Source organism: Natator depressus, chromosome 8 (genome assembly GCF_965152275.1).
Source record: "Natator depressus isolate rNatDep1 chromosome 8, rNatDep2.hap1, whole genome shotgun sequence".
NCBI classification, from domain to species: Eukaryota; Metazoa; Chordata; order Testudines; family Cheloniidae; genus Natator; species Natator depressus.
In genome coordinates, this window is record NC_134241.1 from 75,569,658 (window position 1) to 75,590,690 (window position 21,033).

At 40.0% G+C, this 21,033-nt stretch overlaps 1 protein-coding gene across 2 annotated transcripts in view; it reads right to left on the bottom strand.

Annotated features, from left to right (window-relative positions):
• LRRC8B (leucine rich repeat containing 8 VRAC subunit B) overlaps positions 1–21,033 on the bottom strand; it is a 42,854-nt gene that overhangs the window by 12,524 nt on the left and 9,297 nt on the right. Inside the window, exons 2-3 of one of the 2 annotated variants that reach the window (XM_074961366.1) lie at positions 8,800–8,855; positions 2,561–2,699 (exon numbers count right to left, since the gene is read on the bottom strand). The gene's annotated coding sequence lies outside the window, so the exon portion shown is untranslated. The remainder of the gene's footprint in view (positions 1–2,560; positions 2,700–8,799; positions 8,856–21,033) is intronic. The other variant, XM_074961367.1, reaches the window with a different exon arrangement.

The window sequence follows — 21,033 nt, forward strand, 5'->3', positions numbered from 1 at the left end:
GCAGGGAAACTTCATCTAGCCTTCTTTCAGATGGAAAGTTACACTATTTCACAGCGTAAGCAAGGCCGCCACAGAATACAGCAGCCCATAGAACTCAATGTAAAATAAAGCAATACAGTGATTATCCTTCATATTGTTTGATAAAGAGTTATGCATGTCCTTTAAAAATGATGGTAGTCAGGACAGAAAATAGCAAACTCAAATCAATTCAAAACAAAGACTGATGAAAATATGTCCCAAGATATTTTTAATAAACTAATATCGAGAAAGCATGACCTAGTGACAGTTTCTTAGAACAGTCCTATAAAGCAAAGACTACAATGAGCTTTTGTTTATATACATATGGAAGTTTTCATAAGTGAAACTAAACTATGTGCATATGCATATATATATATATATTTTACACGCACACACACACACACACACACACACACAGTTCCCTTTGTCAGTTTGTAGTTCCCTATAACACACACATCCAGAAGGTTGCTACCTTTTACTGTATATCCCAGACAGACTATGTGTTTTCTCTAGTCTCTGACCACAAGAACATTTTTCTATTAGAAAAATTCAAGTGTCATACTACTAAGTTTTTTTAGTGTTTATACACCATCTGGACTGGTTAATAATTAAATTCTGAAACCTCTGGCAAACTATGCTTGTGCATTAAAATTAACTTATAGGCATTAATCCTACTTATAACTTCAGTGTTTAATTCTGTAATATTTAAGCAGTTAACATCCCACCATTTTGTACTATATTTAACAATAACTTTGCTTAAACCAATTTTATTAAAATACAAGATCCTTATTCCAGATCAGATATGTAGTTTGAATACGTCTGAGTGACTCATGAAATGAAATAAAGTTTAAGTGTAGCGGATTTGACAGTTCTAATTCCATCTCGGCAGCTTTTAACCCATATCAAAGCCATAAAAGCTTTTCAAAGTGCTTTAATTCAACTGGCAATCTTTCCTAAAAGATGTGAAAAATTCATCCTTACAGTAATTCTGCCCATTTCACTGGAATTACATCACAGACTAAATTGGCCTGTCACCCTGACAGGAAAACACTGGATCTAGTTAGTTTCCAGGTACAGTAACTCCTCACTTAAAGTCGTCCCAGTTAACATTGTTTCACTGTTACGTTGCTGATCAATTAGGGAACATGCTCGTTTAAAGTTGTACAATGCTCCCTTATAACATTCTTTGGCAGCTGCCTGCTTTTTTTCACTGCTTGCAGGAAGAGCAGCCCATTGCAGCTAGCTGGTGGGGGCTTGGAACCAGAGTGGACAGACAGCCCCCCATCAGCTCCCTGTTCCTCTAAGTTCCCTGTGCAGCAGCCACCCAGCAGGTTACCAGTTGCTGGCAGTTCAGCTGTCCCTCCCCCCACTGCCATATGCTGCTCCTGCCCTCTGCCTTGGAGCTGCTCCTGGGAGCCTCCTGCTTGCTGTGCAGGGGAAGGGGAAAGGGGGGGGCTAATGTCAGGGTGTCCCCCTCCCCCCTACTCCTGCCCCCCCTTACCCCTTCTCCATAGACAGGACAGGGCTCAGGATAGAGAGAGCTTACTGGCCACAGCTGCTGTCTCAACTTTCCAATTTTTTTTAAAGGCAATGTACTTAGAATGGGGTCAGTATACTTAAAGGGGCAATGCACATCTCTCTCTCTCTCCCCCACACACAGGGTGCGTCTCTCTGTCTGCCATGCTGTCTCCCCTCCCTCCATTCGTACTGCCTTGTAGGGTGTGAGGCTACATTAACAATGTGTTAACCCTTGAGGGCTCAGCCAAATGTTAGTTCATCATTTAGCAGTAAGGCATTCCCTGGGAAATATCCCACCCTCTTCCTTCACCACCTCAACCAAGCTTCACAACAATCATTGCTGTGTACAGTATTAAATTGTTTGTTTAAAGCTTATACTGTGTGTGTGTTTATATATATAAATATTTGTAATATTGCTAGGGACTACATCCTTTATATATTGTAACGAATTACTAGTGTTTTGTTTCTGTTGACCACCCCGTAAGACTTTCAGACCTGAAGTAATTATTTACAGTAACTCCTCGCCTAACACTGTAGTTATGTTCCTGAAAAATGCGACTTCAAGCGAAATGATGTTAAGCGAATCCAATTTCCCTATAAGAATTAATGTAAATGGGGGGAGGGGGGGTTAGGTTCCAGGGAAATTTTTTTCACCAGACAAAAAAAACTATATTTAAAAATATTTAAAAAAAATCTAAAAAGTTTTGTTATACTACTTTGTCTTGTGATCTCTAGATTTTGCTATCACTTGTCAAAGCTGCATAATTTATGCCACATTATATATATTAGACCCAGAAGCTGCATTTTTCTCCTCTCCCCAGGAATGCTGAACTGGGAGGAAAGGATGTGGGTGTGTGAGAGGAAGACTCACTGAACAGGAGTTTCAGTTCTACTTTTAAAGAGATATTGCTTTTTGCTGACAATTCATAACTAGCAGTCTTTAATGAGCCCACTGTTACGTATTATTGGGCTCAAATTACAATACATTCATTAACCAATGAAAACATATTTATGTAGTCCACACCTTGACAAGCATTTTAGATGACTCTCTAATTCTGTAGGTTCTCTTTTCCAGAAGAGCACACGCATCAAGTCTTTTCAACCAGCGTCTTTCAGAAGGCCCCCTTCTGTTATTCCAGTGAGACAGGATGTACTTTCTGGCCCTGATAAGAGACACCAACAATTTTTACTTAAAATGTATCCAATACTATTATTGCCAGGTCACCGATTAGGCAAGCTGTAGTTCCTGACTTCCAACACTAATTGCAGAAGCTTTGGAGGAAAAGCAATGTTCAAAAGCAAATAAAAGACTTCAAGCGAGAAATTAATTTGAACTTAAAGTTACATAAGGGATAATTTTTAGAAATCTGAGCGATAGGAACTATATTAGACACTAACAGTATTCCCGTACTAAGAGAAAGTGTGAATCCACAAGGAAACAAATCACACAAACCCTATTTTTATTCTTCTTTCACTCATCATCACATCACTTTTCATGCTGCCTCTGTTCCATCCTTCTCATTACAACCATGCACTCCACCTCCAGATCCAGTCTTTAAAAACAAAGGACCTAGCCCTGCAATCAGAACTCCATGGGTAGACTGACTGTGTGTCAGGCTCCACCAAAGTCAACAGACTGCTGCCAATCCAGGCAGATTCAATTGCACAACTGGCTCCTTAATTCTTTCAGCATTACACCCACCAGTATATTTATAAAAATTCTACATGACTTGACGTTTGGCCTTTCAATGTTGCATCATATTTGTCTGAACAATTCAGTCTTTGTTTTCATGCAGTTTAGATTGTAGGCTCTTTACAGTAGATATTGTGTTCTTCTGTGTCTGTACAGCACCAAGCACAATCGGGACTCAGACAACAAAATTAAGACAAACCCTTTCCTAGCTCTTTCTGGAGGATGCTAAGTGAGAAATAGAACATGTATGAGCATTTATCCTTTTGTATTCAATTCAACCAATAAAAATGTAAAATTCTGCAACATTAATAAATCTCTGCAGAAGGTCTTTGAGACCAGAATCACAATTGCCTTGCAGAAAACTCTTAATACTCATGTTTCAATAAACTATGAGAGTAAACCCCTTATTGAAACTACAGCATGCATATTCTTAAACACATACTGTTGCTGTAACTGTGCTAGACAACCATTTCCCAACACTGTTAGCACTGGATAGAACTGGCATTCGTTCGCAATATTGTTGGAAAATGGTTTCAAACACTGATACAATCCATAGGCTTGCGCATTTTTGGTTCTAAAATGAAGGGTCTGTCTATTAATATATGGGTGAGGTCTTAAAATCAGACCCTCAGCAAGTGGGGAGTCACAATGACAACCCTAGCACTGTACTGCTTGATTTTCCATACAAAATATTATGGAAGAGAATACACACGACATCCTAAGCAGACTGGAACAAAATCATCTACTTGTACCTTCCAATCAACTGCTTTTCATTTTAAAATTTGAACTGAGCTAGATTAGGTTTATTTCAGTGTATTTCCCCACCTACTGATGTGCTCCTAAAACGTTCTAAAAGAAGAGGCTGTATTCCTTGTTTGACCAAAAGTAAACTGATCACATATTACAGTGACTAAATATCAGCAATGCTTCAAGCTGTAGAGTATTCTCCCACACTCAGTGAAGAACAGTTTGTGTTTGACTACAAAGGATTCAGTTTATTGTTGGTCAAGTAAGCAACCACTAATAAGATCAACTGTACCAAAACATCAAGACTGTAGAAGAGATGGAAATGATTACAAGACTTTGAACTGAACTGTCATGAATTTTCATCAATGGAGATTTTTGCCTGATTACATCATCGGTCACTTTGGCCTTTAATCTTCAGTGGTGGGCGAGAGGGAAATAACCTATTTGAGCTGCAATTTTCACAAAGCTCTGAACAAGCTTCAGAAGTAGTTTTCTTTTGTGATTTGGACTATCTCACTGTAAGCTGTGACAAGATTTTTTTTTTTTTTTAAACAGATCCTGTTTATGATCCACACGTGAAGACGTCAGAGATTCTTTAAGTAATTTCTCAGCATTCAAAAGCCACGTGATGCAGTGTCAAGTTCTAGGATGCTGCGTTGGTGTGGAATTACTCTGCCGATTCACTCCTGCAGCAGCCAGCCCAACTGGGTGTCACTAGTTCCAATTCAAAGAGTATGAACGGTTGACAATCCCGATCACTGAGTGCTGAGAAAGTTGCAGTTTAACATTTCAGGAAATGTGAATTTAAACCAAAATAAGTGTGTCCACACAGAAATTTACATTCGTTTAACTGTGGCTTTTTGCAGTTTAGCTTGAAAACTGATTGGGAATCAGTTCAAACTAAAATCAAAATAAGCAAGTCTATACAGGAGTTTCCACCAGTTTAACTAAATCAGTTTTAGAATATTTAAGTTAAACTAGTGCAACTTTCCCATGTACAGAAAGCCTAAGACAATCGTCAGCCAGGGGAGGGACAAGAGCCTTGCCAGGAGAACAGTTTGCAAAATAAATGGCAGCTAGAGTTTAATCTCATGCCCCTAAGTGAGTGTTTCTTCATTGGCTTCAGTGGGCATTGGATCACACCGTTCGTAATTGGTGATACCATCTGCTCCTTTATTCTTGAAATAAATTAGCTTCACACTCTTCATTTCTTTCTTTTACTTTACTTGCTTTCTTTCATTTGCCCTCAGTGTTTTTCCACCTTTGTGCAGAAAATTCTGCTTATTTATGTATCTGTTAATTTCACACAAGACTGCTGATGGCAATAAGTTTGATCAAATTAACCCTGCAACTGATTGTTCCATGAATGAAACTAAGCAATGCAATCAGTGTGGTGGAAGTGCCCAACACCTCAGCATGTAGCAAGAGATAAAAGTCTGTTCTAAAACCTATCAAATAATTACAGATGGATTACTACATTTAAACACAGCTTTGTGGCTCCCTGTCCTTTTCTTGTCTATGTTTGGAAGCTTTTATATCCAGTCATAAGGGTACACCCTACTGTTTGCAAAAGCACTGTAGGGACAGATTTCTTTGTTTTAATCTGTGAAATAACTGTAAATAGATACCAGCCCAATTATTAGAACAAACTATTCTAACCTTTTGAAATCCTTAAGTAATAAGGGCAAGTAATTAATACGCCTGAGAAATCTTGCTGGAGAGCATAATTATGTCTCAGTAGCTAAACCCTCTCCATACTTCAAACCTACATAGTGAAGATATCACCTTCCCAGCTAGATTTCCTTCAGTTTCACTATTTTAGAGTGGAGAGTTTAATTTGTGCTTTTCTCTTCAAGTCCTCAATAGGCAACATGTGCTTTATGCTGGGTGTCTGGCAGTGTGAATCATACCATCTCACCATAAGCAGATATTTCTGGCCATATCTTTATTACCCTCTTGCAAGTTCTGTGTAAGCTGAGTCATGTGGACCATTGCTAGTTTACTACCGAGACCTGAAACATAAGGCACACAGAAGACTTTTGTCCCGTTCATATGGTGAGGTGCTACATTTTGAATATTAGCCCAGCATGTCAGGCAATGAAACTTAGGGCCTGCCTACAAAGGAAAATTTTTCCCAGTGTAGGTTTTTCCACTATAGCAGGGGTTGGCAACCTGCGGCACGCGAGCCAATTTTTACTGGCACGCTGCTGCCAGCTAGGGTCCCGGCCGCTGTCCTGGGTGAACGGAACCCCAGGCCGGCAGTGGGCTGAGTGGGGCCGGCGGCTGGGACTCTGTCCGCCAGTGTAGGGTATTAAATTTCTCCCTGTAGGAATGTGCTACTTGTGGAGCATCAGGACCGGCAGCTGTAAGTGGTACACCGTAAGTAGCATATTCCTATGGGGAGAAATTTAATACACTACACAGCGGTAGGGTGGGCTGTGCCTCCCCAAACAGCCGGCCCACTTCCTGCCCCCCTCATAAACCCTGACCCATCCAACTCCAACCCCCCTCCCCACTCCTTATCCCCTGACCACCCCCTCCTAGGACCCCCTACCCTGGACTGCCTCCCTCAGAATCCTCCACCCATCCAACCCCCCCGACCCCATCCACACCCCCGACCTCGACAGGCCCCCCCCCGGACTCCCACACCTATCCAACCAACCCTTACCTTTCCGTCCCCTTACCATGTCACTCAGAGCATCAGGACCGGCAGCCGTAAGTAATGCACTGTAAGTAGCACATTCCTATGGGGAGCAATTTAATACACTACACCCAGCCCCGCTCAGCGCACTGACGGTCTGGATTTCTCAAAATATGCTCTCTCACCCCTTATCAAATTACACTACAATTAGCTTAAAAACTTGAAAGCTTAAAAACTTTGTTCGTATGTTACAGTAATCGTTAAAAAAATGTATAATGCTAATAAATACATTGGTTTGATGAAACAAAGTAGTTGTACTTATGTGCCTGTGCTTAACTTGTGTTTTCAATGATTTACCTTCTAAAAAAAATCTCGCATGTCTCGCACCCCCAGAAAGGGCATCTCGCACTCCCAGGGGATGCGTGCATCCTAGATTAAGAACCACTGCACTAAACTGATAAGATCTGCATTTTAATTTAAGCTTCTTAAACATTTTAAAAACCTTGTTTACTTTACATACAACAATAGTTTAGTTACAGAATATAGACTTATAGAGAAAGATCTTCTAAAAACGTTAAAATGTATTACCGGCACGCGATACCTTCAATTAGAGCGAACAAATGAAGACTCAGCACACCACTTCTGAAAGGTTGCCGACCCCTGCACTGTAGTTATACTGTCATAAGTATCGTGATAGTGCATCCACACCACTTGGTTGATGCCAACTTAATACTAACATGGCTACCACTCTGAAACCTATCTACTTACTCTGTGAACCACTGTGTCCACATGGCTCTGAACTTTTTCTTTAAAATAATTGCTCTGCATTTTGGGCAGATATCCCATGTTCTGCTGCCAGGCTCTATCCGTTCAGGGATTTTTCTCACAGAGCATTGTGGGATACCTACCAAAACCTACTGGAATGCTGGGACTTGGGATCAACAGAAATACAAAACAGAAAACTCCCATGATTCCTCTCCTGGTATCCCATAAACTCATCTGGTTTTAGTGGGCCAGGACCATTTTCCAACTGCCCAAACACATCAGGCAGCACATAATGGAAAAAGCACTGCTGAGCACTATGATCCTGACTATCATTAATACGAACAAGGTATACCAGATGTACTGGCAATCATGCAGGCAGGAGGCTTTGGATGAGTTGACAGACAGCCACCGGCGTTACTTCTGCGATGCCATGCAGATATCGCTAGAAGAGTGGAAGGACTACCTGAAACAGTATGGTTAATTAAAAATAGGGATACATCCACATGAACCTTTTAGCAGTATAACTCATTCCATAATAGAGTTATTTCATTTCCAAAGCAGATTAATTAAAGCATGATCAGATGCCAGATAAACTGGAAAACAAAACAAAAAGCTTGCATGGACACAAAGCAATTTATTCCAAAAAATGCTGAAGTTATACTGAAAAAAACCCTTTCCCATATAGACAAGCTCTAAGACACCATGGTCTTTTCATTCTTTCTGCAAGACAGTCTTCAGTATAAGCACATAACATATAGTTCTGTTTGTCCACTTGGCAGGAAAAATACAGATTTGGTCTGGCAAGCAGTTGGCTCTAAGTGCTATTAAACTAGTAGAAATACAGATCTAAACCAATTGTGTCAAAATATTTATGTTCATCCTACTAGTTTTAAACCCCCCTCCTCAAACCTAAGCTTACTCTGAAGAGCACTTACAGTAACCCTTTAAAATTATTTTGTCAATGAAACATGGTTATACCTTTAATTTATTAACTACAAATTTGCCTGACAAAGATTTGTACAAGTTCTGAAGCAAAAGTCCTAGTCTATGGCATCTAAAATGTTGAATATAGAAAAGGCAGATATAAGAAGTTATCTTGCAGAGAATGCTCCAGATCAATTTTACGGGGAATCCAAATGGTGAATTCTTTGCTATTATAAAGGCATAGGTTTTATTTGCTCTTCATGATTTATCTATCTGACCTTATTACAATGCCTGTTGATTCTTCTTTTAGTAATTTGGTCCATACACCCACACAGAGTCTATAGTGCAATTCATTTTTTAAATGCTAAGCAGAAGAATTCTGCACTTGCTCCTTTTACTTAGTTTCTGAAGTGATGAAACCTTTGCTTATCTTATTTTAAATACAAGGAGAGATAATGCAGAGTTTTTTCAGTATTCAAAACACTGGTCTTACCTGATGAATGCCAGTTACTTAGGAGCTCTGGTGTTGGAATTTCTGCTTGACAACTCCTGTAGAGATAACACAAACTAGTTATTACACATGGACAATTATGAACTTTTTTCAACATAAATAAATGCTTTAAAAAACCTTAAACGGTACACTATAGAGAACACAATATAAGATTTATAAATTGATTCTGTTGGAAATCACCACTTCCAATATTCTTACAAAATGAAAATAGGACCAATTTAACCAAACCACCACCTAGTGGCATGGTGTAAAGTCAGCTCTTGTTTATTTTCAGTGTGAAGAAGTTACTATATTTAATGTAAAGCACAATGCTCTACCAACTTATTTTAGTATTTTCTTATCTCTCCCCCCACAGTATGTTCAGGCAAGTCAAAATATCAAGCACATCAATTAGGGGGGAAAAGAGTTACAAATAGCGACACTTCACAGAACTGAAATATATGGCCTTCCCTCACTAGAACATCTGACACTTTTAAATATCACTAGGTATCTCAGCACCATGCAAAAAAATCCAATATGCAAAACATTAAAGTGTATCAAGAAAAAACAAAGCAGTCCAAATACACAGACAGGCAAAACTCTGCAAGTTGGCAAAGAGGAAAACCAATTCACATTAGCCCTCGAGAAGGGACACTTGAACACAGCAAGAAAGGTTAGTTCGCAAACTGTACAAAGAATGTGGGTGGGAAGAATAAGAATTAATCGAACAGTGCTCAATGCACACATATTAGGGTACCCTTACAGATAAAAGCTAGCTTGTTCCCTAGTTGTTTTACTGAATATACATAAAATGGATTGAGAGAGCATTATGTACCCACCCTACTGCTTGAATCTGGCAAGTCAGTTTTATTCTATATGACTAACTTCTTTACGATCTTTCCCGTTGCATCCACATGGAGAGAGTTTTCATGAGAGGAGTTTATGTAATTATATTGATTTAATTTAAAAAGCCAAGTATTTTCTCTGACTGTTGCTAAAGGTGTTGGATCATATTAAAGAAGTTCTGTATTAAAATCACAAATGAGTTTAATTCCCCATAGTTTAAATTCCAGGGTATTACTAATTAAGAGGTCTCTTGGTTTTTGGTACTGTTTCTCTCCCTCTATGTGTTAAACTTGCAAGCTGCTAATTGCGTTAGTACATTCTAAGACAGAGTCTGTTCTCAAAGCAATTCTTTGTAATAACAACTACTCACACAGAGAGAGACTCAAAACAATACACTGTAACAACAGAAACAGCACCCAGAGACTCCCCGCCCTTTGTTGTATTCATCTTGCTTTGTTAACAATTGTGATTAAAATAGAGATAGAGGATGTATGTGGATGGATGCTTGGTGTGGATAATAACTGAATGATCAGGGAGGTGCCAGCCTAAGAATCCAGTGTCCATCGGCTGAAGAAGGCGTCAAGTGGAAATAACCAGAGGACCCCCGGAGGGCAGACTGGAATCCACCCAACAGCCTCAAGAATGGGAGAACCAAAGAACAAGATAACATCTAGCAGCACGGTGCCATCAGGAATGTGCCATCTGCCGATTGATTCAGCAACAGCATGATGAAGCAATTCCCATAGACTGGCATAGGAAGAAATTCCTATAAAAATGGACTCTAGAAAGTGAGAGCTTTGGGGGTCTGATTCTGCAAACCAACTTCCAGGAGCATCAGATGAGCATCTGACAAGGCCCTGCTCCCTCCTCATGTCCAGGCCACCTGGCCAGTGGCTTGGCATGAGCAACTCTAAGGCTGGTAACTATGATGACAACCTTGCAGAACCTCTGTGTGTGTGTGTGTGTGTGTGTGAATGTGTGAATAAATATGAGATTGAATGGAATGTTATAGCTATAACTAACTGCTTACTATGATTCTTTCTGTATTCACAATAAATGTGGTATTTTGCCTTTTCCCCTTTAAGAAGATCCTGCTGGTTTTTATTTTATTGGTATAACAAAGGCAACTCCAGCACTGTATGCCCTGCCTTTGATCGGAGGTTGGATCCAGTTATGAAGCAATTCCTTATTGTAACAAGGCCCTGAGAGAGAAGACTGGAAAAAAGAAGGATTTAGGTTTGGACTTCTACTTGATTTTCTAGCTGTGAAGAACTATAGAGAGTATGTTAGGAGTTGAGAAGAAGGTGGCTGTCAGTGTGAATGCATGGCTACAGGGTGGACTGTTTTTAATTATGATTTAAAATCAGCAGGCAGGATATCTTGATTTAAATGGATTTTAATTGTAGCCATGTAATAATTATAGTAGAAATTAGAAGATAAAAGGGTAAGAAACTGATAGCAGGGACACAAGTGAGCTATAGGCCTGGATCTATAAGAATAGTTTAAGTAGTTAGCATAAAGCCTTACAGCCTGAGTAGGAATAGTTGCTCAATAAATTAGCATATGTAATTAAACTAATAGTGACCTTAAGTCACAAGATGGCAGAAGACTTTGTTTATTGTTTTGTAATAATCACAAGTGTTGCAATCTGCTGGTAGGTAACCGCAAGAAGGCAGATTGCACCAGTTTCGAGTATTTTTGGAAGGGGACATCAGCAGATACTCAACTGCAGGTAACCATAGTAATTCAACTGATGCATATACTAATGAGCTTTGCCTAATTAATGTACTAACCTACAGGATAAGGATACCCCAATATTATGAGAGTGAGAAAGTGAAGATATGGTAAAGGAGGGAAGAACTATTTGTACATATGCATAAGGACCAGCAAAAGGCCTATCAAACATCTGGTCTCAGATACAGCCATTGGAGTTCTTCATCAGCATACCAGAGATTCAGACTAGGATCTGTCTCACCCTCTAGAGCAGGGGTCTCAAACTCAATTTACCTTATGGCCAGTGCCAGTTCTCAAATCCTCCCAGTGGGCCAATGTCACTGAAGATGGTGTTCAGAAAAAAAGATACAATATAAACATTTTCTATTTCAAATTTCTTAGAAATAATAAAACTGTCATACAACTTTATACAATTCGTCGCCTGCCAGAGAGTTTTTATTGTTTGCCAGACACCTGGCAACGCTTCAGTTCTGTCAGTTTGTTGATGTTTGGCCTCAGTGACTGAGCAGTTGAAACCTTCAGGATTGCAGCAAGGTGTGCACCAGATAGTTGTGTTCGGTATTTTGACTTGTTTATATTCATTGTGGAAAAAAGTGATGCTGCCTCAATGGCTAACTCTGCCCAGCAACTAGTGATGGTATCTCTGTTCCTCTCCCCCAGCCAATGGGAGCTGCAGGGGCCGCAGCGGGGAGGTTCTCGGGCCGGGACTTTGAGATCCCTGCTCTAGAGCTCTCCCCATGAATAGGGTGAGTATATACATGTAATGGTGCCAGTCACTCTATACTATACTATCTCACTTTACTTGTTTGGATTGTTTTACTTATTGGACTAATCATCATCAAATTTGTACAGTTACTGATGGTCTTCCTTGAGTGTGTGTTTTTGTTGTCACTGTTGTGCCCTACGGAGTTCCCAGAGCTGTAACTCTGATAATACTGAGCCTGATTCTGTATATTATACATTATACAGTGCTAATTGGGCAAACTAAAACAAAAACCTAATCAACAAACAATTAATAGATCAAGCAACATAATCTTGTTTTACATTTGTACTTTAGTTATTTTCCTAAAGAAGGTTTGATTTGTATTGATTGGTAACCATTACAAGTTAATTTGCAACTAAATATAAGCATTTACACTAGATTTGGTACTTTTTGCTAGCCAGCAAGATATATTATATCTATACATATTTATTTAAACAACTATATGACTTAACATACATTTATTCAGATTCTTAATTTTTATACTTTTTATGATGTTAAAAAATGATGAATGACCCTTTTTTTACTTGCTAGATTATGATTAATTTACTTGTAATTACATGTTTCAGAGTAGCAGCCGTGTTAGTCTGTATTCGCAAAAAGAAAAGGAGTACTTGTGGCACCTTAGAGACTAACAAATTTATTTGAGCACAAGCTTTTGTGAGCTACAGTTCCGATGAAGTGAGCTGTAGCTCACGAAAGCTTATGCTCAAATAAATTGGTTAGTCTCTAAGGTGCCACAAGTACTCCTTTTCTTTTTACTTGTAATTAGAATCAAACTGCATTTGGATGGAAAAAATTGTTTATTAGTTAAATAAAACTACCTTACATGACCTGGATATTTAATACTACAGATAATTCAGTTAATTAACAGAACTGGTTACTATATCCTTCAAGACTTCAGAAATAGATCTCACCCTCATTTTTATTCAGAGATTGAAAGGGGAAAAACAAGCTTTCCTGCTTTTTCAACCCCAGATGGTTTCTCAACTTTAAATGAAACCTGAGCTATTCTTGTTAGGTGACAAATCTGAGGAACTGTCCCCGACTGAGGTGTCATTAGAGGAGGTTTTGGAACAAACTGATTAATTTAAACACTAATAAGTCACCAAGACCAGATGGTATTTACCCAAGAGTTCTGAAGGAACTCAAATGTAAAATTGAAGAACTGCTAACTGTGGTATGTAACCTATCATTTAAATCAGCTTCTGTACCAGGTGACTGGAGGATAGCTAATGTGACGGCAATTTTTAAAAAAGGTCCCAGAGGCGACTCCAGCAATTACAGGCTGGTAAGTCTAACTTCAGTACTGGGCAAACTGGTTGAAACTATAGTAAAGAACAGGATCATCAGACGCACAGATGAACACAATTTGTTGGGGAAGAATTAACATGGTTTTTGTAAGGGGAAATCATGCCTCACCAATCTACTAGAATTCTTTGAGGGGGTCAATAAGCATGTGGACTAGGGGGATCCAGTGCATATAGTGTGAAGATTTTCAGAAAGCCTTTGACAAGGTCCGTCACCAAAGGCTCTTAAGCAAAGTAAGCTGTCATGGGATAAGAGGGAAGGTCCTCCCATGGATCAGAAATGGATTGCTATATAGGAAACAAAGAGTAGGAATAAATGGTCAGTTTTCAGAATGGAGAGAAGTAAATAGTGGTGTCCACTAGGGGTCTGTACTGAGACCAGTACTATTCAACATATTCACAAATGATCTGGAAAAAGGGGTAAAGTGAGGTGGCAAAATTTGCAGATGACATAAAACTACTCAATTGCACTTAAGACCACAGCAGATTGTGAAGCGTTACAAAGGGATCTCACAAACTGGTTGACTGGGCAACAAAATGGCAAATGAAATTCAATGTTGATAAATGCAAAGTAATGCACATTGGAAAACGTAACTCCAACTATACATATAAAATGATGGGGTCTAAATTAGCTGATACCACTCAAGAAAAGAGATCTTGGAGTCATCATGGATAGTTCTCTGAAAACATCCACTCAAAGTGCAATGGCAGTCAAAAAAACTAACAGAATGTTGGAAATCATTAGGAAAGGGATAGATAATGAGAGAAATTTTCATATTGCCTCTATATAAATCTATGGCACACCCACATCCTGAATACTGTATGCAGATCTAGTTGTCCCAGCTCAGAAAAGATATACTGGAATTGGAAAATGTACAGAAAAGGTCAACAAAATGATTAGGGGTATGGAACAGCTTCCATATGAGGAGAGTTTAATAAGACTGGGACTTTTCAGCTTGGAAAAGAGACAACTAAGGGGGAATCTGACAGATGTCTATAAAATCATGACTGGTGTGGAGAAAGTGAATAAGGAAGTGTTATTTAGTACTTCTCAAAACACAAGAACTAGGGTCACCAAATGAAATTAATAGGCAACAGATGTAAAACAAACAAAAAGGAACTATTTCTTCACACAATGCACAGTGAACCTGTGGAACTCTTTGCCAGAGGATCTTGTGAAGGCCAAGACTATAACAAGGTTAAAAAAACTAGATAAGTTCATGGAGGATAGGTCCATAAATGGCTATTAGCCAAGATGGGCAGGGATGCAAAACCATGCTCGGAAGTGTCCCTAGCCTCTGTTTGCAAGAAGTTGGGAATGAGCAACAGGGGATGGATCGCTTGATCATTACCTTTTCTGTTCATTCCCTCTGAAGCACTTGGCACTGGCCACCATCAGAAGACGGGATACTGGGCTGGATGGACCACTGGTCTGACCCATTATGGCCGTTCTTATGTTCTAAATCATTAATCTGAATTAGCTGAATAAATTTAAAAGAAAAAAATATTCTCCATGCACCTGCAAAAGAGGCTACTGCTGTTAAAGGCTGGTTTTACACTTCAAAAATTCTGTTTTAAGGTGCTTACCCAGTGACTTCCTCCAGTTCAGTGATGTGATGTTCTTCAGAACTTCAGCAGTGAATGTACTGCTGGAATGTTTTTTTTAAATGTAAATCTTTCTTCTTCTCCTTATCCCCTCAACTGAGGTCAGATCATTGTGTAAGCATCCACGATCATTGTCCATCGGAGGTGGCATTAAGGTCCTCCTGCTTATATTCTTTGATGCAATCGACTGCTTCCTCAGTTTCTCTTTTCTAGCACCCTCTTCTGCCAAGCTATCTTCAGCATATCCCCTTCATTCATCCTCTGCTTGCATCCAAACTAATGAAGCTGTGTTTCCTGGATTTTGTCAGCCACATCATGGACTTGGACTTCCATCCTAATACTTCCATTTTGAAATCCGTCTGTGTATATTTTATTTTTATTTAAACAATTACTCTATAGTAAGTTGAGGCCTTAACATAACTTGTCATACTTTTAAGTAGGTTTATATTTTTTAAAAGAAAAATGTATTTAAATTTAAAAAAAAAAAATTTTATTTTAATTCCACTCTGCAGGGCTGTCTGCCCTAAGCTGACTATGTGGTCAGAGCCATTGGTGAGCATGTTTGACAATGGCACACTGGAGAAAGCATGATGACAAAGACAAAGATTGAGAGGTGGAAAGACTACAAATATAGTCAAGTATCTAATACACAGAATTTGCTGGAGCTATTTTCTACCCAGTGAGTTGGGGCAATGTCCCATTTTAGTTTCTCTTGCTGCAGCCTTATGGATGCTGAGCTGTAAAATACTAACATTGCTGGACTATTCAGTTTGGAGCTTTTCTTTGGTTATTCTGACAACCCAAACTACTGAAGAGTGCTAGAGGAATTGCTTCCTGATTGAAACCTTGTATGGCTCTCTGAGGTGGGGTGTACAAGCCACACCTGCAATGCATGCACAGGCTGGAGGAGGACCTTGAGCTACTCTGTTCCCCTTCTACTTACGGGCAGCCTGTGGAGGTAAGCAGAACTACAACCTGAAGCTCTGCAAAAGGAGCACTGTAGGAAGCCCCTTACTATTGATGGTCTGACCTGCTCAGGGAAAAGGACTCTGCAAGGTGGGAGACTTATTCTTTGATTTATTTTGTTTACATGGCTTTGTTGTTCCCTCTTGTGTTGGGAGGCTGGTTGGAAGTGATCCAAGGAGGCAGCCGCGCAGCACTCCAGGGTGCAGGACTCAGTTGCCTACCTTGGGGTCCTGGATCAGAACCTGGTGCAGAGGGTGGTCCTGGGTTCCCCAACCTGCCTCCTAATGGGGCTGGTGCCAAAAAGCCTATCCCTGAGACTAGACTCAGGATGAGGAAGACTCCATAACCCAGAGAGTCCTGAGTCTGGGACTTTGGCTAGCCTGAAGCCTGAAGTCCCTTGCTGGGCATTTGTTGGACTTTTTACATACCCCAGAAGGGGTGGACGCAACTTGTGCCTCCAAATGGAGGGCTGAATCACAGAGGGGACAGACCACTGCAGGGCTGGAGTGGCTATCATCAGGTGCGCAAGACAGAAAAGCATCTGTCATGCTCTCACTCAACCAGCAGGTGGCGCCTCTGGGGTACAGACCCCTTCCCAGTCTCCTTATTAGCTGTCCCCTTCTATGTCTTCCAGCGGTACATGCACTAACTTAGTTTACACTTTGGAGAAGAGGCTAATTGCTATAGTTGATGGGGATTTTGGTTCTGCAAGATTTGCTCCAAGGGAAAATAATACAGACAAAAAAAGTCCATGGATATTTCTCTTACTTTCAGACAGCAGAATGATATTTTATCAGGATCATATAATGAAAAAACATTAGCCACTGCTACCACCATCCCATCGTATAATCTAGTTAATGCTGATATCAAATATAGCCAGGGAAGTGATGCATCCTTAATGCACAAACACTTCACAGGGAACCACTTAGACAGAGGAACATAAGGATACAATAAATAATTCAAAGTTAATCTGTATTTAAGAAACAAACAAGGTGTGCTACTACTACTTGGCAAGCCAAGCTACAATGATAAAGAACTGAATCCTACAGCATTTAGGGCTAAAATCCAGCCTTAGTACAGAGCTACTGGGTGTATTTTGCAAATCCATAACCAAATCGTGGGGGGTGTGCGGGGGGGGTTGAGGCGATGGGGAGAAACCTCTGCACAGAGGTGACTGCATGAATGTTATGCAGCAACTTAGTTTTGATATCACGGATTTCACCCCCAGCGACTCTGAAAAAGGGTATTAGGAAAATGCTGTGCATTCTCAGTGGCTACCTAAAGTTTGAACCTGGGGGAAGGGGGAAAGAGAAGAGTCCCTATAAAGGGGGCTGTCTTGCCCTAACTCAGTACTCCTGGCTGCCAACTCTGAAACAGAGCTGTCACCGAGCATAGGATTCAAGGCACCGTCATTACAAACATCCCATACCAAGGAAACTTTTTTGATAAGCTCGGGGACTCCCCCAGCCCCTTCTTTTCTCTACTCCTTCCCAGTATGGCAGCCCTATGAGACTTTACAGTAACCCTGAAGCACCAGTCATCACCACAGGTCCACATAAGACAGAAAGATCAGGATCTGCAATTGGCTCCCCATATCCTTACATAACTATGCAGGCCCCAGACATGGAGCTCCTTCACCCTGACCTACCTCAGTACTGCACAGGCCAGTCCAGAGCCAAGAGACACACCTTCCAGCTTTATGAGACTGTGGGGAGTGACCTTGAAGGCCTGAGCTCCAGCTCAAACAGCAACAGCAACATCAACACAATTTTTAGAGCACTAGCAGGAGTCCCATTACCACAAGTATGTGGTCCCAGGCTGGGAGGCTTGCTCCCAGATGCAGTGTAGACATCTCCTAGAGAAAGAAAAACCCTCCTAGGGTAAGGCAGGGGTCTCTGCTCTGTGGCCCCCATCTTACAGTCTCTACTGTTTTTTTTTTCTTAACTACTTTCTGATGTCTCACCCAGTTCACTGAAAAACAAGCAAAGTGTCTTCAAATACCTCTTGAGGCATCCCAGGAAGTGCAGGCACTCCTGTAAATCCACGCTGGGCCAGCCTACAGTGTTTCAAAGATAACCCCTTAAAAGCAGACCTCTTAGTCAAAGAGGGTGTTTCTGAGATATGAGGTCTATGAGGGTTGTCTCTCCATATTTTGGTGCAAGGTAGGGATACAAGAGATCAATAGTTCTGTTAGTAGCTGACTAACAGATTAAAGCTGAAGCTAGACAAATTCAAACTAGATGTAAAGGTGTAAATTTTTAACAGTGAGGATAATTCACATTGGAAGAACTTGTTTAGGGATGTGATGGATTCTCCATTACTTGAGATCTTCAAATCAAGACTGGAAGTCTTTCTAAAAGAGATCTTCTAGCTCAGAGAAGTTTAGGACTTGATGAAGAAATTATTGGGTAAAATTCTATGGCCTGTGTTATGGTAATCTGGTCTGACCTAATACATAACAGTCCCTTATGGCCTTAAAATCTATGAATCTGTGAAAATTATTTAAAAGCTGCAGGGATTCTGCTGGTCTTGCTCTAACATACTAGGACCTTTGAACACCAAAAAGCTAAGATTGAAATGTAATACTCTGCTCTGAAAAAAAATTACGTCCATTGCTATAAAATGTATAAGCGGTCATGGATTTTCTTCATCTCCATTTTACATTAACTTAAATTTTTTCACTTTTGGAACAGCTTTATAATATTGAACTATTTATGGTCTCTAGCACAGCTAATTGTAATGCTTCTGCCTGGCCTGCTGGGTCACCTTGGGCAAGTTATTGCAACTCCCCCGCATCTGTAAAATGGAGATTATGATACAAGCCTCCTGTGTAAAGCACTTTAAGATCTGCTGATGAAAAGTACTACATAGGAGCTAGGCATTATTATTATAGCCAAGCAATCAAAGAGCAGGCTCCCACAGAAATAAATAGCATGGCTCTATGCACTAACTACTCTGCACAACTCATGGCCAGTACTATTCCAACTGGAGTATCCATAATGTGCTTATTCTCTTTACTCTAACCTCAGCACTCTAAATGCATTCTTTATGCACTTTGTTCTGGTTAGAATAGCTTTTAATATTGCTAAAATTACTTGAACAATTATCTAGTACAAATAAGCAGAATTTTTCAAGATCATTGAATCTGAACTAAAAAGCAAGCTGACAGTGATAAGATTTACACAGCCTTATAAAAAGAACAGTTGTTAAGAACAACAAATCTAAATGAGATAGCAGGTCAAATTGTATATTACAAAAATACATGCATTATGTATGTCAAGTCAATTCCCAGCACATTGAAATACAGCTAAAAGTTTAAGATTAATGCTGATTTAAAAAAAAAAGAACACCAACCATTGTATAGAAAGTTTTCAAGAGCTTTTAAGTTTTGCTGACAGTAGATGGTGTAGTAGGAAGAAAGCCTGAGACATAAGCCTTTGTATTATAGGCCTGGTATGAGGCCTGAGCTAAAGTAATGGGCAAGCTTTGCTGATATAAAGCAAAGTTAGCAAAAGTCCTGACTTTTGAACAAATGTCAGGCTCGGTCTGCTTGCAAGTTCACAGAATCTGGCTAGAACAGGGCTGATATCAGATTGCAATATCAGCCCTGTTCTTGCCAGATTCTGTGAACTTGCAATCAGGCAGAGCCTGATGTTTGCTCAGAGCCTGACTATTGCTATTTGTATCAAGGTATAAAGAGGTATCTCTAAGAGAGTGTCTTGGTCCAGCTGAGAGGGGAATGGAAAGTTCTGCCATTCACTTGAGCTGTGTCCATTGTCATGGGCATACATGTCGTAGTATCCTCAAACTATCAGAGGGGTAGCCGTGTTAGTCTGTATCCACAAAAACTACAAGGAGTCCAGTGGCACCTTAAAGACTAACAGATTTATTTGGGCATTTATTCTTTTTTTCCCATTCTTTTCTCTGCGTAAAAGAATAAATGGACACAAATCAGACATCAGGAACGGTAACATACAAAAGCCAGTAGGAGAACACTTCAATCTTCCTGAACTTTCAACAACAGATTTAAAAGTAGCCATTCTTCAATAAAAAAAACTTCGAAAACAGACTTGAAAGAGAAACTACAGAGCTACAATTCATTTGCAGACTTAACACCATTAATTTGGGCTTGAAGAGGGACTGGGAGTGGCTGGCTCACTACAAAAGCAATTTTCCCTTTCTTGGTATTGACACCTCCTCATCAATTATTGGGAGTGGGCCACATACACCCTGACTGAATTGGCCTTGTTAACACTGATTCTCCATTTGTAAGGTAACTCCTTTCTCTTCATGTGTCAGTATATTTATGCCTGCATCTGAAGAAGTGGGGTTTTTTACCCACGAAAGCTTATGCCCAAATAAATCTGTTAGTCTTTAAGGTGCCACCGGACGCCTTGTTATCCTCATAAAGTCTGCCAGGTGCTATTACTGTGCTTTGTTGATAATAAACCTGACCTGGTGCCTTCATAGCTTAACGGATCTTGTGGTCATTGGGTGGTTTGCTTGAGGTCTGCTGTGCTGGCTGTCTGCGCAGAGGTGGGGAAGCACACAGGAAAAACACACATACGCAGCCAAAAATCTAACACTGGTGACCCACATTTCGACTGCTGAAATGATAAGTAAGCGAGCTGTCCTCTTAAAACAGCTTTTCCAAAAGGGAAGATAGGAGATTCAGAGTTTATTATTTCCGAGTCCTACATTGTAACAGAATCTGTAGAAGCGTAAGTATAGGTGCAACCCTACAGAACAAAATATATTATCACTCTAGCCTGGTCATTGGAAAGCTGATTTATTTTAGCTGACTAAGTTGTTCTTTGTGGTTAGTGCATCTCTTATTGAACAAGATGAAATATTTTTGGTTCTAAAAAGACTCAGCTGTGATTCAAAGTCAGCCTTGTAAGATTAACTAATTTTGGATGTGTAATTACAAAGTGATATAGTGGTACAAATTGATGTGGTGGTACAGAATTGATAACGTCTATTGTGTGTCCACATATCTTGTAAGGTCTTGGGTAT